Here is an 11,175-nt window from a genome sequence, read left to right as displayed (position 1 = left end):
TCTCTCATCATTGATGTTTCTATCTCTCTTTCCCTCTCCCTTCCTCTCTGAAATCAATAAAAAATATAGTTAAAAACAATAAGTAAAAGGCAAACTATACAAAAAATATTTTTTAATGGGGATATCAATGTTTGCCTCACGGAGCTGTTGTGAGAATTAGAGATAAACTATGTAAAACAGCTGGGATGTAGTAGGCTCTTAGTAAGTGGAAGCTGTTATTTTTGCTATCACTACTTACTTTTTATTTATTTATTTATTTTTTTAAAATATATTTTATTGATTTTTCACAGAGAGGAAGGGAGAGAGAAAGAGAGTCAGAAACATCGATGAGAGAGAAACATCGACCAGCCGCCTCCTGCACATCTCCCAGTGGGGATGTGCCCGCAACCCAGGCACATGCCCTCGACCGGAATCGAACCTGGGACCCTTCAGTCCGCAGGCCGACGCTCCATCCACTGAGCCAAACCGGCTTCGGCACTACTTACTTTTTAAAGCACTTTCTTTAATTAGGGAAGAAGATGAGAGCCCAGAGACACAGGTCCCATTTAGCATCAGGATATTGAAGGGGAATAAACTATAAAATGTTTAGGTGGGAGTAATTGGGGGAGGTTCTATTCTAGGGAGCAAAGCAGTGGCCCTGGCTGCTCCGTCTCTCCCTTCTCCTCTCTTTTGGTGACAGTATCCTGCTCCTTACCCTCCAGGCATCACACTCAAGTATTCTCTTCGTCCCTCTTGTTTACCCTCATTAAGCGCGGCTTCTTTTTCTCCACCGACCCAGAAGCCAGGCCCCTGTTTTATGTTTCTTGGTCAGGATTCCGATCACTTTGCTTACATTTGCTCATATTTGGTCGTTTTTTCTTTCTTTGTGTGGTGCCCATACCCACTCTGGATTGGTCTAGTTTCTGGTCACACAGGGTGATGAATGTGTCTTCCTTGCTCGCAGCGGACAGGCTCCAGTAGCCATGTCTGTACAGTATATCTCTTCCCTTGGCTCTAAGTAGCTCATTGGCCCACGATGGATACCTTACCCAAGCCGGGAATTGGGATTTGTGATCTAGACAGCCCTGACGCAGAGCTGGTAGGAACCACAGCCATCAATCACTGTCTTCAGGAGAGTGGCTAACAGTGGAGGGTGAGAGGGAGAGAGAAGAGCCCAACAGACATGCAGGGAAATGTGCCAAAGGCTTTCTATTCCCTGTTGCAGCCCCTTCCTGCAGCTTTACTGTATCCCTGTCCTCGGATCTCATGAGATTGCCCTCTACATATCCTTACACATAAAATAATGTACATATCCAGATGCATAACTATGCATATACATAGACATGTCAAAATACATTTTTAGGCCCAAGATGTCAGCAAAATGAAATTTATTTTTTTAAAATACATTTTATTGATTTTAGAGAGGGAGAGAGAGATAGAAATATCAATGATGAGAGAGAATCATTGATTGGCTGCCTCCTGCATGCCCCCTACTGGGGATCGAGCCCGCAACCCAGGCATGTGCCCTTGGCCGGAATCGAACCTGGGACCCTTCGGTCCACAGACCGACGCTCTATGCATTGAGCCAAACCAGCTAGGGCAGCAAAAGGAAATTTAGAGAGCTTTCCTGTCCTTATAAGTTCTCCACTTGACCAGAAACACAGCACAGTTGCCTCTGGAACAATGTGGGGGCTCGGGGTGCCAACCCCCGCACAGTTGAAAATCTGCGTATAACTATAGTCGGCCCTCTGCATACTCCGATTGCCAACAGCAGATAAAAAACAACAACAACCTGTTTTTGTCCATGATTGGTTGAATCTGTGGATGTGAAACCTGAGGATATGGAGGGCTGACAATAGGTTTGTTCAAAACATCTGTGTATAAGTGGGACTGTGCATTTCAACCTGTGTTGTTCAAGGGTCAACTGTGGGTCAATTCAGCCAACCTCACAGTCATCCCCATACACCAAGCCAACTCTGGGCTCTACACGTATTTCCTTGTTCCTTTTACCCCAAACAAGGTTGACTATGTGACTCCAGCCAATAAGATATTTTCTATTTTTCTCTTTGTTCTTTAGTCTTTATCCTACAAGTTTCCTGCCCTCTGCCTAGTAGTAACTCTACGGGGAAAACATTAAATATGAATGCTGCTTTGTACCCTCATCTCCTTTTATTGCTCAGCCAGAGACCTGAAGATCTTGATGACCAATGTCCTCCATCATCAAACACCTCATCTGGGAGAAAGTCTATGGGAAACCACACAGTGTGGCCATTGCCAACATTAAGCACTGACACAGATCCTTTCTTGAAATGTACCCCAAAAAAGATGAGTTCAGGATGTCCACAGCCCTGGCCAACATTTATCAATTTCTTTTTTTAAATATATTTTTATTATTTCAGAGAGGAAGGGAGAGGAGGAGAGAGAGATAGAAACATCAATGATGAGAGAGAACCATTGATCAGCTGCCTCCTGCACACCCCCTCGGGGGATCAGCCTGCAACCTGGGCATGTGCCCTTGACCGGAATTGAACCCAAAACTCTTCAGTGTGCAGGCCGACATTCTATCCACTGAGCCAAGCCAACTAGGGTGATATCAATTTCTTTGTGTGGGAAAAAAGAAAACAATAAAAATGCCCACTTAGATGGGTTTTTTCTCTCTTTCATTTCTTACTCTTTCCCTTCCTTCCTTCCTTCCTTCCTTCCTTCCTTCCTTCCTTCCTTCCTTCCTTCCTTCCTTCCTCCCTCCTTCCTTCCCTCCCTCCCTCCCTTCCTCCCTCCTCCCTCCCTCCCTCCCTCCCTCCTTCCTTTTTTTCTCTCTTTTCTTCTGCTTCTCCTTTCCTCACAGGTCTAAGTTAGCTTGAAAAGAGGCACTTTTGAGTGAAGATCCCCTCAATCAGCACAGACATTGATATTCCAAATCACTGGTGGGTTTTATTGCCCCATTAGGCTAACTCACCAAACCAGGCATGTCCTGCAGGCATTTGCACAGCCAGAACTCCCATAGGAAAGACCCGGAGAATGGATGGAGACTGATGATAGGCTGAGTGCCTGCTTTGGGCCAGCAACCTGGCTTCTAGTCATTCCTCATCCAGTGAGGCAAGTGGCCTTTCCCCATTTGACAGATAAAGTGCTGATGTTCACAGTCTAACATCTCACAGGTGAAAAGTGGCTGATTCCATCTCAGTCTAGAGCAGCGGTTCTCAACCTTGGCTGCACATTAGAATCACTGGGAATCTTTTTAAAATCCTGATTTCTGGGCCTCATCCTCCGGAAATTCTGTTTCTTTGTTACTAATGTTGTGGCCTCACCCCATAACAAAGAAACAGAATTTCCGGAGGATGAGGCCCAGAAATCAGGATTTTAAAAAGATTCCCAGGTGATTCTAATGTGCAGCCAAGGTAGAGAACCACTGGTCTAGAGCCTGCAACTTTTACTATACAAAGCACAGCCTTCAGTTGAGTGGGGCCTTACTTCTAGAAGAAAAAAAAAAAGGTCTAGTTTTTCTATTAGGCCTTGGACAGCTCACATCTAGCCTATGTCTGAAATGATCCAAACAGTCCTCCAAAGGCCTTCCTGTGATTCTGTTGCTATGGATTCAGAATTCTGAGCTCAGAGTTGATCCATAAGCTCAGTCCCAGGGCACTCTCCCTCCAAGGAGCACACCCATGCCATTTCCTTCCTCCTCTCCTTCCCCCAAAGGCACGTGTCCCCTAACCTCTAAGGGACCCCATGCGACCTGCAACCAGGGGAGCAATGGGCAGCGGCAGCTCATCCTGGGCTCACCCCCGAATCTGTCTCCAAGGCCCCTTTTCTCTGACTTCCCAGCGAGCAGAGCAGGTCAGCCCAGGCTCTCCTGTGACTACTTCTATGCCCTTCCTTGTTTCACTGTCCTAAGTATATTTTTGCTACGGTCAATAAATTCTTGTTTTGTTTCCTATACTTTGTCTCTTGATTGAAATCTTTCCCTCAAGAAAACAAGAACTGAGTCTCCTCATCTTGCCAGTAACAAGGATTATGCTCTAACCCACTGAACTACTCCACCAGGGCAGTGTGCCTTGGTCTTCAAACCCATAACAAGAATAGTAATTCTTGTCTATTTCACCTAACAAAGGACAGCGTGGAGGAGAAGGCACTTCGAGGGTGAAAGTATCCTTGAGTGAGTGTTAGCAACAACCAGTGAGCCAGCACAATGCAGGGATCCAAGGTCCCCTCTCACCCTTAGCAACATCCCTGTCATGGCAGAAAAATGTGACAGATTGGAACTCCTGCAGATGCTCCTCCTGATATCAATGCACCTCACATAGCCTTACACACCTAAGAGCTGCCCTTCCCTGGGGCAGGGGAGGAGCCTGGCAAGACCAGCCAAACTGCCCAAGTTCTATGTAGGTTACCTGGAAGCTAAGTAAGCAGGACTTCATCCAACCCTGTTTCCCTGAGCACAGAACAAAAGGAGAGGGATGAGATTAAGTAGCAAGGCCAAAAAGACAAAATTAATTGCTCTGCCACCCAGTGGCCTCCCATAGCACGCTGCTATTACAGCACTTATGACACTATCTTGTCTTTATTTTCATGCCTGCCTCCCTGAGATTGTGAGCAACTTGTAGTTAGGAACCTTTTTATATTTTGCAAGAAAAACATGAGTAAATTTTCTTTGCTAAAGAAAAATAGAGCTCTGGCTGGGTAGCTCAGTTGGTTAGAGTGTTGTGGTAAGCCAAGGTTGTGGGTTCAATCCCTAGTCAGGGCACATACAAGAATCAACCAATGAATGCATAAATAAGTGGGAAAACAAATCAGTGTCTCTCCTTCTCTCTCTGTCTAAAATTAATAAGTTAAAAATAATTTTTTTGAAGAAGCAAAAAATCACCCTGGCCAGTTTGGCTCAGTGGATAGAGCTTCAGCCTGCAAACTGAAGGGCTGTGGGTTCAATTCCTGTCAAGAGTCAAGAGCACATCACTTGGTTGCAGGTTCCACCTCCGGCCATGTGGGAGGCAACCAGTTGACGTGTCTCTCTTACATCAATGTTTCCTTCTCTCTGTCTCTCCCCCTTCCTTCCACTCTCTCTAAAAGTCAATGGAAAAATATCCTCGAGTGAGGATTAACACCACCAACAATAAAAACTTGGAAAACAAACCGACAAAAATACCCCAGGTCTCTCAGCTGTCCTGTGCTGCTCAGAATGTGACCATTTTACCACCCATGGGGATGATTTTCTTTTCAAGGGTAATACTGACAATACTTGATTTTTCACTTAAACATTAACTTTTTAACTCAACCCCTATCATAGTTGCACTGTATATACCCACTCGGGATCCATGAAGTAACATGATTCCCAGGGCAAGACCTGAAATACAGTGATAAAGTTAATTCATATATCGGGATCCACAAAACAGAGGCTGCTCCAGTGGCCCAGCTCATAAATCAAAACCTTAGTCAGCCTGCATTTACTTCCGGAGACGCCTCACTGTCAAGGAAACCTAACACCAATCGCAATCCTCCAACTCATCTTTAGCCAGCTTACCTGACCCTAGAAAATAGGGCCTGCAAGCCTCCTCCGGAGATTCCTGCCCTCCTAGCCCAGCACGCCCCGTGTCTGCATTGCCACATCTAATATTCTCGCTCTTGCGCACAATATATTGAGACGAGTGCTCCACCGCTTGTGAGGCACTGACTCCCCCAATGCATGGATTGTTTCCCCTTGAGTAAAGGACATCAAACTCCTTCCTAAATTGTTTTCTTTTGTCCTTTTACAATAGGAACGCTCTGTAATGTTTCAGGACAGAGGAAAGGAAAGAAGGAAGGACCATGGAGTGGGTGTAGCTTACAAAGGAAGGAAGTGCTGGCTACAGAGTGTTTGGAGTAATGGTATTTCTGACTTTGCTGAGAAGATATTCAGAGGGAACCACCACTCTGCTTATGTATAACTAGAGGCCTGGTGCACGAATCTGTGCATGGGTGGGGTCTGGCTGGCCTGCCCCGGATCGTGGCTGATCAGGCCAGGCCAGCTGCAGGGAGGGGCCGTGGGCTGTTGGCTGGCCGGCCCCACCCCCTGGTCAAAGTCCTGGTCGAGGGGACAATTCGCATATTAGCCTTTTATTATATAGGATGTGGGCCTTAAACAGTGGTCATTTGGGGGCTACCCTTCAGGGCAGAAATTGTGGGCTTTCTGTTCTGAACATGGGGTCATGCTAATAGGGCCTCCATCAGCAGAAAGTACCAGTGGGTGGACCACTGTCCATACCAACACCATGATTCCAAAATCTGACTTGAGCCAGATGTACTTTCCTTTCCACAGCTGCACTTTAAAGGGAATAGGACTGGCTGTATTTTTTCCTGAGACCAGGGGAACTTTCAGCCCAACTCCCCTCGCTACATTTTTGGGAATCTGGTCTCCTGGCAGATACTTGGGGTTTTCATGGTCCTAGTTGATGATCACTATCAAGTTTCTCCTACCCACCAGCTCTTCTATAACCCAGAGTTTTACTTTACTGTCAAATTTATTGGTTTGGGGACATTCTGAGCAATGATTCTTGCCATGATGAATCCCTTGCAAAGGAGGAAAGGAAAAGTGAACAGCTGATTTTTACAGTGTTGAAGGTTGTCCTGGAGTTGCATAATCAGCTCAGAATCACCAGATAATTCCCATTCTGACCTGGCCAGTGGAAGGAAATAGCTGCATTAGGAGAACAACCAAGCCCCTGCCCAGCTGTTCCCGGGGTAGGGTGGGGCAGGGCAGAGCTGAGTCCTGCTGCTAAGCACCATGTGTGAGCCATTTAGCCCCAGCAAAGGCCAGAGCTGTTCATCTCTTCCAGCAGGATAGATAGATAGAAAGTGGGGATTAGGAGGGCCATTAGGACACAGCCATGCCACTTTAGAGTTTTATTTTCCATTCTTTCCATTTACGAATGAGAAATCTGGGGCTCCAAAAGGGGAAATATCTGGTTCAAGATCACACATTTGCATTGTTGGTAGAGGAGAAATGAGAACTCCAGTCTCCTGACTTCTAATTTCAGTGCTTGTTCCTTGACACTAGGCTTTGGAAATGTTGGGAGAAACAAGATGAAGCCATCTTCTTTATCACCAGATTTCTGAGCCTTTAATATGCTAACTTGCACTGTGTCTTTCTTCTTAGAATATGGTTTTCAGGCTTTCCTAAGCTTTTTTGACCAGACTACTTTTTAATACAGTGTGTTGTATCGCAAATCAGCAAGCTGAACAAGAAAGACACCTAATGAGCCAATTAGTTAGGAGTCATCTTTATTGCACGCAGGTTCAGAGCAGATTACCTCTGTCAGATTCTGAAACCCCCATACAGTAAGTCTCCCATATTTTATACTTTTCGAGCCTCTTTGTTTGCAGATATTACAAAGGGCTCTGTGTGAGTTATTGTTACAGACAGTTGTAACCTTGAACTCATAATGAGTTTGTACTTGGCATAAGAATATGGGAATGATCTATTACATTGGATGGCTAGCTTGCAAGGTCAGACAGTTAAGCTTATCTTTTTCTATTATTTGAACTAAGAACAAAGTCATTTTATAGAATAACAGACTGTCTTAAAGTGACAGAGTTTATAATGACAGAGTTTACAGGACTAAGGACTATCAATAGCAGAGAGTTTCAAACAGCAGTTTCATACAGGATGGAGGTTGCTGTGCTTCACGTGTCTGTATGCATTCTCCAGAAAAGGATTGGAGGATTTCTCTTAACAGTGTAGGAAACACTGCCCTATACCATGCTGTTACTATTAGTGCTACACACAAAAGCTACCTAACGCAATCCGTACAATCCACACCATACAGCAGTGATGCTGAGACCCAGGGTAGTCAGCAGTGGTAACATCATCGGTCATTCTGAAGATCAGCAGTAAACTCTGCATCACAAAAAGCAGAAGTGTGTGTGGTGGGGTGGGGGAGGGGGAGGTGGGGAGGACAAGGGCTAATGGTCAGCTCCTCGCTGACATGCAGGGCCTATCTGAGCATATGTGAGGTTTAGGGCTGGTCAGCCTTTATGAATATGCATTGATTGTGTCCTAGTCCTTGCCCTCAAGGATATCACAGTCTAGTAGGGGGACAAGTATTTAAAAGCATGAGAACTGTGACAGATGCGATGACGGAGTATGTACCACAAGGCAAAGTTAAAGGTACTAAGGAGGGAGAGAGTGAAAAGTTAGGCCTGGAAAAGGGGAGCAGAGGCGGAAGCTAGAACAACTAGGAGGTCAGGGTTGGATTCCCACTCAGGGCACATGCCCGGGTTGTGGGTTGCAGGCTTGGTCCCCAGTGGAGGGCGTGCAAGAGGCAGCCGATCAGTGATTATCTCTCTTCATTGATATTTCTATCTCTCCCTCTTCTTCTCCCTTCCTTTCTTTCAGAAGAAGAAGAAGAAGAAGGAGAAGGAGAAGGAGAAGGAGAAGGAGAAGGAGAAGGAGAAGGAGAAGGAGAAGGAGAAGGAGAAGGAGAAGGAGAAAAATTTATTGTGCAGTGAGGCATGCAGAGGCTACCAGTTCTAACAAAGTAGCTCCTGATAATTTTGTGACAGAATTTCAAGAATACGTAGAAGCTGAGGGATTTGCTCCCTAACAAGTGTTCAGTTGTGAGGAGACAGGCCTCTTCTGGAAGAAAATGCCAAAGGACCTACATCACACAGGAGGAGAAGTCATTGCCAGGACTCAAGCCAATGAAGGACAGGCTGACAGTATTGTTGTGTGGGAATGTGAGCAGGGACTTTAAATTGAAGCATCTATTTATCTACCATTCTGAAAAACTTCGAGTTTTCAAAAGAAAGAATGTCATGAAAAACAAATGGATTGTGGTAATATGGAGGGCTAATAGCAAAGCTTGGGTAACCAGGCAATGTTTTATTGAGTGGATTCATGAAGTGTTTGCCCCAAGTGTGAAGAAATAGCTCCAGGAAACACAATTGCCACACAGGGCACCTCCTGTGGGGCACAGGCTGCTGCCCACCCCCCGGCGTGGAGGCCGGGTTGGTGCAGGAGCACAGCTCCATCACCGGGAGGCTCTTGGCACTCCAACTCCTCTCATCCAGCCCATGGACCAGCAGGTCATTTCTAATGTTAAGAAACTCTACCCAAAGGCACTGTTTCAGAAGTGTTTGGAGGTGATCTCTGAAGTGAATTGGACATGCACTGTATATCAGAAAGGTTAAAACGAACCATTTGGGGGTCTGGAACATATTCAATTCAATTATTGAATTATTTCTAATGGGGAAAAATGATTTCGTTTTCAAACAAATCGCTTTTCAAATAGCCTTCCGGAACAAACTGAGTTTGAGAACCGAGGTTCCACTGTATTTGGCAAAGAGTCTGACTCTTGAAAACAACTCATCTGCTAGCTGAAATATGAGAGTCAGAGATCACTTGACTACACAGCCCAAGCCTCTCTGACTTAAAAAATCTACCACAGGGGAACATGGCTAAAGTCTCTATCCATTTCCAAGATGACTTCACAGTGAGGGAGGCCTGGGCTTAAAAAGTGGAAGCAGAGCCCTGGCTGGTGTGGCTCAGTTGGTTGGGTACCGTCCTGTGCACTAAAAGGTTGCTGCTTAGACTCCCAGGCGGAGCACATGCCTGGGTTGTGGGCTCAGTCCCCCAGTAGGCGTGCAGGAGGCAGCCAATGGATGTTTTGTTCTCACATTGGTGTTTCTCTCTCTCTCCCCTTCCCTTTCTCTTTCTCTAAAAATCAATAAAAATGTTAAAAAGTAAAAGTAAAAGCAGAAAAGAAGGCAAACCTTAATTTAAGAGTGAGCCACAATAAGTAGGCTAATATTTGTAGAACCCTTAGAACAGCCCCAGGTGCTCTAACTGGTTTGGCTCAGTGGATGGAGCGTCAGCGTGCGGACTCAAGGGTCCCAGGTTCGATTCCGGTCAAGGGCATGTACCTTGGTTGCGGGCATATCCCCAGTAGGGGCTGTGCAGGAGGCAGCTGATAGATGTTTCTCTCGCATCGATGTTTCTAACTCTCTATCCCTCTCCCTTCCTCTCTGTAAAAATTCAATAAAATATATTAAAAAAAAAAAAAAAAAAACAGCCCCAGGCACCCAGTGAACACTAGTTGTGTATTTCATAAACAAATAAAGTGTTGACACGTGGGTGTGGGAGGAGACCTAGTTAGAAACGCCCACCCTTGGGTGGCACTTGAGCTTTTTTTCACACTCTCATATCTCCCTGACCTTAGAAAAATCATGTCATTTTTAAACCTCAGTTTTCTTGCCCATGAAACAAAAATCATGCAATCCCTAACTCAAGAGGGTTCTTAGAAGTACCAAATGAGACCAGTGAGATATTAAAGATGAAAATATGTTATCTGGAAACTACAAAGCACTTTACAAATGTCATTACTATTACTATTGCTTCTTATTCAGAATTCCTGTGAGCGAAAGGACTAGAAAGATGTCCTGAGGCAGAGAATCAAACTTCTGGCGCTGGTGGGATTATCCGCCAGGATTATCTGCCCTTCTCTCCAGCCCCCTCGTTTGCACAGCCCCACCCCTCGCTGCTGGCCCAGCCAAGTAGGGAGGAGGGGAGAGCTGTGTCCCTGGCACCCGAAGTTGGAACACAGAGTGCCCTTTCTCCCTCTCTTACAAAATCAAGGCTGTGCAGAGTTCCTGGGAGTAAATGAACAGTGCATCCAGTGTGCCCGGCTGGCAACATTCAGGATTAGATAGACTTTGTGGACCGCCCTGAGCACCTGACGACCCAAGGTAACCTCATTTTCATGGGCACCGGCATTGTTTTAAATAACAGGCGTCGGTGCTCGTTTCGGCAGCACATCTACTAAAACTGGACTGATACAGAGAAGATCAGCCTGGCCCTTCGCAAGGATGACAGATTTGTGAAGCGTTCCATGTTAATTAATTAAGCGTCACATATTAATGGCTTTGTAAATACACTTAGGAATCCATAGCCTGTTTCAGAAGTGGGGACTGTTTGTACAGAACGAAATCAAACTGCTTGAAATATGGTAGGTACTTTAGAAAAGAATACAAAGCCTTCACATTACTGTAACTACCGGATATGGCCCCATGGGGAAGTTCCCTTTTCTTTTCCTTTTTAAAAATTTTCTTTACTGTTTGGGAAAGAGCCATCGTTACCTAGTGATTTGTCTCTAGAATTAAATCAAGGGGAAAAACAGAGGCCCATACACCCAACGGTTACAGGTTCGATTCCCCGTTAGGGCACAT

The 11,175-nt window shown here is 45.4% G+C and overlaps 1 non-coding gene across 1 annotated transcript; it reads left to right on the top strand.

Annotated features, from left to right (window-relative positions):
* The first annotated feature begins 10,744 nt into the window (after positions 1-10,744).
* Positions 10,745-10,846, top strand: LOC118677893. Its single transcript, XR_004974610.1, has one exon. It is a non-coding gene; the product is annotated as a U6 spliceosomal RNA (small nuclear RNA).
* Positions 10,847-11,175: the final 329 nt, after the last annotated feature.

This window comes from Myotis myotis, unplaced genomic scaffold (assembly GCF_014108235.1).
Source record: "Myotis myotis isolate mMyoMyo1 unplaced genomic scaffold, mMyoMyo1.p scaffold_m19_p_2, whole genome shotgun sequence".
In the NCBI taxonomy this organism is placed as follows: Eukaryota; Metazoa; Chordata; class Mammalia; order Chiroptera; family Vespertilionidae; genus Myotis; species Myotis myotis.
This window is presented reverse-complemented; position numbering and strand designations above follow the sequence as displayed.